The sequence below is a fragment of the Ptychodera flava genome, chromosome 1 (assembly GCF_041260155.1).
Source record: "Ptychodera flava strain L36383 chromosome 1, AS_Pfla_20210202, whole genome shotgun sequence".
Taxonomy (NCBI): Eukaryota; Metazoa; Hemichordata; class Enteropneusta; family Ptychoderidae; genus Ptychodera; species Ptychodera flava.
In genome coordinates, this window is record NC_091928.1 from 17,938,181 (window position 1) to 17,946,068 (window position 7,888).

Below are 7,888 nucleotides of genomic sequence, written 5' to 3' on the forward strand. Positions count from 1 at the left end.
CAAGCTCGCTGAGCTTGGCCAACGTCATGGGACAAAATGTCAGATTCGCAGTTACTAAATAAGAAAAGATTAACCATCGATATATACACCATTGATCAAACAAACCGTTTTAGTCCACATCACAATCGTATTCATATTCATCAAGATCGCCATGCTGGCTATTGGGGGGGTCAGTGTTTGTGAGCAATCATACTAGCAGGGCAAAAAGTTATAAAACAAAACAGACTAAAAGGCAGTAGAACGGGAGAATCCGAGGACAGCTAGGAAGGGCTGCTGCTTGCGTGATGCGTTGGAAGCCACAGATATTCTTCAATGAGCAAGCACATGCAGTTTAGTCGAACAAGATTATGCTTTCAAATGGTATTGGGGCTGAGAGGAAGTTTATAAAGTAAAAGAAGTCTACCCCGTAATAGGTTATCACTATCTTATATCAATACAATCGATAAGGAAACTATGGCTCACCCGCAGACTAGGTAAGCTTTAATAATCAAGGTAATGGTTTGGCCTTACAACACAAAAGATTGCGAGGTCGGGCTACGCCATACGAAGCAAAATTATCGAGGGTGCATTCACAATTATCTACGGGCCCTGAGAATTTTGTCCTACCTACTTAGAAAATATCGCTTTGTACATGATACTTTTTACAGTCGATTAAACAATACCGTTCATTTTGTTCACTGCATCTTGATCATGTTATTTTTGTAGTCATAGTTATCAATTGTCATGCCATGCTGCCACTGGGAGTGATTATGAGTTATCATACTGGCAGGGTAAAAGTAAAATACTGACTCAATAAGTGTATGAAACAAATGGTATGTAATGGAGAGGATAAAGAAATCCTGAAGCATTTGAGAGAGAGAGAGAGAGAGAGAGAGAGAGAGAGAGAGAGAGAGAGAGAGAGAGAGAGAGAGAGAGAGAGAGAGAGAGAGAGAGACTTACACACATACTGACATTGTTAGAATTGTGATGCTTTTGTCGAACATGATTACGCTTTTAAGATTTCAAGTAGTGTTGGTGATCATGACTGAGAGGAGTTTGAAAACCAAACTATTAAACGGTCAGTGACTGTGCTGAGAAGCAAAAAAGCTCGTTCAAACAGCTTTTGCTTTACGACGATTAGGTACGTACAATATTTGACTAAAACATAACATGTAGGTTATGTATGTAGTTTATTGGGCCTTAGTGACCACTACCTATCAGACTTATCGATTAATATATGGCGGGTGCCACATATGTGGTAGGATGCGCTTACTATTTTCGAAACACCTGACATCACTTCTTGGTCTTCTGGCCAAGGTCCATATATCTTTCTTTCATGAATATGACTTTGTTTGTGTACCGTCTATTTACTGTCTGTTCTGTGCTGTTTTGTGTCTATGTTTACAACTATTATCTTACGAATTCTGACCTGCTGTCATTGGATTATGAATTGGTATGATTGCGATTATTTTACATTAACCATAGTTTGAAAATATGCGTAGCATTAAATTCATAGTATAAATGTTAAAGACACGACAACAAAATTCAAAGATTCTGATAATTAATCATAAATCAATGAATGTCGCAATTTTATTTCCATCTTGAAAGCTTATTTTGCTATCTTTTTTTAAAACAAATTTGGTACTACGATGTTGAAATTATCACATCAATTAGTGAGGATTACGAGGTTTGTGGCCACGTTTCTATGAAGCTGATCAATTGCATTATATAAATATTCATAATGTTTCTTGCTGTTACTAAGATACAAATTATGCAACGCTTCAAGAATATCAATCACTTTCAACTTTTCCCGCCATTCAGAACTCAGATCATAGCATGGTTGTAAACTGCCAAATAAAGATTCTTGTCAGGTAAAGGCAGAATGCGCCTCTTGTGCGAACATTCTCAAAGCTTTGCAGGTTTTTTTCCCCTACCAATTGTAGGGGCTCATTTTAAAACTCATTAAGTAAACGTTTTCATCAGCCAATCGAAAATAGAATTAACACAGAGATGACGACTATTTGAATTTCAAATGTTGGTATCATAGAATATTTGTCTTTCTAGAACCAAAATTTGCACTGTAACCGCTGCTTGTTATTTTTGGTTTTGAAAGAGAGTGGCTGAAAGTTTCGCTGAAAGAAGTTTGAGCGAAAGCTTACGACCTTCGGTGCTGTGGCGCATTCTACCTTAATAGCATAGGGAAATTAGTAGAGCTTTGGTTGACGACGAGGCCATGACAAATCCTCCACACAGATCCGGGAACAATGCCCATACGAATAATTTTCTTGTACATATGCAAAAAGTAACCATCAGAAAGAAATTGGCAACACGTTTGTCGAATATACATGATTGAATGTTATAATAAGAGTATTTCATCACAAACTGATTTATTATGTGTTCATGAGAAACTTAAGGAAATCCCTTTTCACCTGTACGACACAAAGATTTGCGTTGTCATGATTTCATTATACAAAACTTAACTGTAATAAGTTTGTCGTACTGTTTGAAATACATAGGTAATTTGCGTTATAAGAAGAAATTTTACGACAGTTTACTGTCGGCAAATATAAGCAGCTGAAGGCGATCAAATCATCCATGAAAGATAATATTTTTATGTTTTTCTAAAAATTAAAAAACAACGACTGTCGCCAAACAGTTGAACAATGAACAATAAATTCATTTTTAAAGCATCGTCGTCGCTATGATCTTCATCATCATCATCAACATGATCATGGTCATCATCATCGCCATACACAACATACAACAATGGCAACATTCAGACACTGGATGCTGTAATTGCGAATCGCCGTGCCAGGAAAATGACATGTGTATCAACGCGATTAAAATAGACGAAAAGCTAAAAATGAAAAGTAAAAAGTGGAAAGACAGAAGTAATGCAGTGATAGAATTTGCTACTTGGAGAGATTCCCTCTAAATGCACTATGCAATGACAAGAAAACTAAGAGTACAACCTTAATACAGTGAGTGAGAAAGATAAAATGCTGAAATCGTTGAACAAAAAAAAAGGAAATTGCAGTTCACTTTGTTAGAAGTAAGTACTGCAGGTCTCAAGAACAACATATGTGATCTGTAGCCAGATGATAGTCACTTCTCAGGTCAGTATCGCCCAATTCACTTCCTTTCATAGGTCATATATACGTGAACTTGATGTGATCCCCATCATCCGGTATGATGCACTCTACACCTACAATAATTATATTGGATAATAATTATATAGAAATGGCCTTGAACATTTCGATATCATACCTATGCATCTGTCATTTCACTTATACTTTTCATATATGTATTGAAACTCCGAAAATCAGCAACTCTTAAGCATGGAACATTTTACATAATTTGCCCGAACACCGTATTCCATTTTATATTCATATAAAGATCATCGAAAACCGTTTTTCATTATTTTTATGTACCCAAATGTCCTTATAGAATATCAAGATTGACGAAGGTTCTTAAGGCCCAAAACAAAGCTGTTCAACGGTGGGATGACTTTAAAGTTGGGTAGGTAGGTCGGATTTGTTTTGGAATTTTTTTGGTTTTTCTTAAACAGAACATATAATATAAACACTTTTGTGTGTTTCATGCTTTTTCTTAGTCAGATAACATATACTGATATGTTGTTTAGTACGTTCATGATTTTTTCATTTTTTGTTGACATGGATTGGTTGTCTCACAACAGCTTCTTTGCCTTCACTTCTACAGTTCAATCTACAGGTGCCGCCAACTGGTAGATTTCATGAATTTCTCAAAATCATCAAAAAACCTGTTTGAAGGCAGATATACTGATTTTTCTTATTTTTGACCCTGACCCAAAACTTGGAGGGAAAGTGAGAGCTGTTCGTTGCCGGTGCCCTCCCACTGGTATACACTGAAAATGTGCCTTCCCACTGAATTTTGATGCCCACTGCCCTCCGGTATCTACAGTCTGTCCGCTCCCCACAACAATTCAAGCTCCCCGCTGCCTTCTCCCTACTACTGAAATTCCCCATTGCCAACTAGATGCCCACTAGGCAACCCAGATCAATACAAAACCATTTAAGCAGTTAGCAGAATACCTTAGAACATTGCTCACCTTAAGTTAGGTTCTATTAAGCACGCCGCTTTCCCCTCTCTCTACGTATTTTCCGGTGCCCACTGTCAAAAATTTTCTCCCCGCCCGCTGAAAGTAATGAAATTTCTTCTCTGCCCATAGTAAATATCGATATTTTCTCCCCGCCTGCTGATTAGTTTTGAAATCTGCCCGCCTGCTGAAAAACTTCGCACGAATACCTTTTTGCACGAACAGCTTCGTTGGCGGCACCTGAATCTAACTGAGCTAATTTCTGTGTTGGTGTCACCAGCCATATGAGCACGATGCATTCCAACCAAAACTCGTGACTCAGAAACTGACGGGTCTGCCCCGGGGATGTCCGGGGTGACGTCGTCGAGCGAGGAGCGAAATTAGACCATTCGTCCTGTGTCCAAGTCAAACAAATGTCATAAGGTTGACTCCTTGTGCATTCTCGACAACGGAAACACAAATCATGTCCGTCCTGCAGTGAGAACTGCTGCTTACAATCACACGTTCGATAGGAGAAAGCCATGACGAAAATCGGAACGAGTGATGACTCAAAGAACAATAAAGAATTTTCAAGGAACACTGAAAATAGGAACACTAGAAAATATAGACTGAACAACCACTCAGACTTGAAATAAATGCCGATGAAATACGGAACACGTGGCGTAATAGTTTATTTTCCATGGCGTATTAACCCTGCCCTTCACCTTGACAAAATGTTTGTGATGCGCTTCCACCTTTACTCTTCAAATCATAGCCTGTATCAATCTCACTCAAGTCAATGTCATCGAAAATGTGAAGGTCATTCATCTTACAGATAGATGTTCACTGAATAACATCTCCGCGTTTCTTCAGATTCGTAAAGATTTCGGGAAAAAAATGAAAAATGTGGAGTGGTCCAAATATGGATCGGTCGGGCCCGTTGAACAGATAATTTTTTTTTCTCGCCTACATAATTCTTCTCCTCGTTAACCCTTTGAGTGCTGTAATTTTTTCCACCAAAATTTTAGTGTAACATTTTAACAATTTTTACGAATTTTTCTGTTTTTGTTTTAATTATTTTGGACCAAACGGACATCATATTTCATTTGCTACAGTTGTCATTAAAATTTTGGCAAAAATCTGAAAAAAAATGACTGGGAAACATTTTATCAAGGCGACAAAAGTTGACTATGGCGCTCAAATGGTTAAAATTGAAACAATAACCATAAATTGTGATCATTTGCCATAATTTACATAAGCTGTGATAATTATTTTACAGAGAAATTTACCTTTGTTTAAGTACTCGTTGTGATTGTAAATTTTCCAGATAGCGTCAGTCTCGTACTGATAACTCCAGAGTCCCTGGATTGCTTCGATGAAATAACCGTATCGAGGGTACACACCCGTCACAAAACTACAAAAATGTAACAATTCATAATAGTTGGCACATTACATGATGCTACCTTTTACCAGCCGATATCTATAACTTATCCTTTGGTTAATATGAAATTGATAATTTAAAGAAATAACAGCAATAGAAAAATAGAACATCGCCATAGAAGTCTGTCTGTTTGTCTGTCTGTGTCTGTCTATCTGTCTGTCTGTCCCCTCCCACCTCTCTCTGTGTCTCTCTGTGTCTCTCTGTGTCTCTCTCTGTGTCTCTCTGTCTCTCTGTCTCTCTCTCTGTCTGTCTCTGTCTGTCTCTGTCTCTGTCTCTGTCTCTCTCTCTCTCTCTCTCTCTCTCTCTCTCTCTCTCTCTCTCTCTCTCTCTCTCTCTCTCTCTCTCTCTCTCTCTCTCTCTCTCTCTCTCTCTCTCTCTCTCACATCCATAATTTTGTAAGATTCATATTTGAAACTGAGAATGTTCACGTATGATGATAGCGTGTTGATACATGATTGAAAGTGTCAGCGAAGTGTGTCATTTTTAAAAAATTCAAATGACTGAAAAAATGTAAATTCCATGGCGTGAGTATTCAAACATTACCTACTTGAATTCATGACGACTTCTACGTTCTAAATTGTTCATCATTTCATAGAGACATGTACCAAGACTGATGCCATCAAGATAGTCAGAAAAAAGGGTTTTATAACCATGAATTGCATCGATGACAGATACATTGGCAGAAAAATCTGGCGGGAAAACGTTAGAAACAAAAGTGGGCTGTTTTAGGCCATAGTAGTTTTCGGTTGAGTGGAAAAAAGTATGAACATTATCCATATTATCCATCAATAGAGGTTCAGAACTTTGATCGTTTGGGAACGTGTTCGATTGTGAGTAGAATGACGGGTGTAAACAGTTACATTGTTCTCTCATACAGTACCTTATATTCCATCAATTATGCAATGTAGCTCTTTTCTCAGTTGTACTTGTTGTACTTTGACTTAACAGTCACTTAGTGACACACAATATACAAGTAGAATATGTCATTTAACATTAAAGTGAATAAAAGAAATACTGAGGAGTATAATTTAAATCAAATGGTAAATGGAAATTCTGTCGGCGGGGAAAAATTACGAGAAAGTAGGAGGCAGTTATACCGCTTTCGTAAAAAGTCACAATGGAACTACGGATAAATAGAGTGTTAAGAGGGTAATCATTTAAGTTTCTCCGGTGTACGTCTCAATTTGAGGAGTTGATGAAATGGTCCTGGCTGTGTGTTTGCAACACGTCCGAATGTGGTTTTTTTTGTTTCCACAACGTACAGTCCTAGTATTTTCCTTGCACAAATTTCTTATACTCACGTTTCATATATTTCCAAACGACCTGATGGCCTTCCTTCGGACGATAATGGTCGACCCCTATGAAATAATGTCATACAAAAATTGTGAGAAACTACGAGATATGTCTCCATGTTCCGAATTTAGAAAGGGGACAAACTGACATAACACTGAGCTCTTTTCCGGAGAGGACAAAAGCACCTGCAGGTAAAGTGTCAACGTGGATAACACCCTCCTATTCCCTTTCCTTAAAATCAATGGAAAAATACGTCATTGATTATGGTCGAATAGCATGCTTCATATCTTCACAGCTGCAAAGCATCGAACAACTCTGACCACAGCGGAATTCAAACTGACGCATCGCTGCTGACGGTAGACAAATCCCCTTCCCCCGAGTTTCCATTCATTATGGATGTCTGTACTTACCTTTGTCCCAAAACTCGTTAAAGATATACAGTCCCCAAGATAATTTATCTTCGGGGCTTTCATATACACCGTTGATTCCTACGATGGTGTGACCAGCCTGCTCGTTAAAGGTGGCGTCAAAACTAATGGTATGAGAGGAGATTCTGTAGACCTAGACCGATCCGTCCTCAACATAGCATTTAATAAGAACGTATCCGTCTGCTTCAGCAAATGCTAATTATGTGATCTATATGACTACACATGTTTTTTTTTTCGCATGTTATTTTATGTATCATATGTTCAAGTTGTATATCATCGCCATAATGACAATAAGAGATGTGTTTGGTGCAGTCAATGATATCAAAACAAACACCGCTGCACGGAGGTACTATTCTTTGTTAGGCTATTACTACACATGCTAGCGATTAAACAACGATTTACGTAGAGGGCAATCTTGCAAACAAACAGACAAACATATATACAAGATATACAGATATACAGATATACAAACAAATCATGCAGATAGAGATCCTGCACAGAAGCTTGCAGACAGTCATTTGAGTCAGTGACATAAAATAGAAGCAACACAATTAGGCTCACTCATATTCAAATATCAAGTTAACAGAAGGAAATTTCGAGGCTGGCTTTTCTTTAATGAAGTTTTGCAGACTGAGATTGACTCACTTAAATGTGTCCGGTTGTTGCCTTCTCAATTCTTTCATAGCTTGG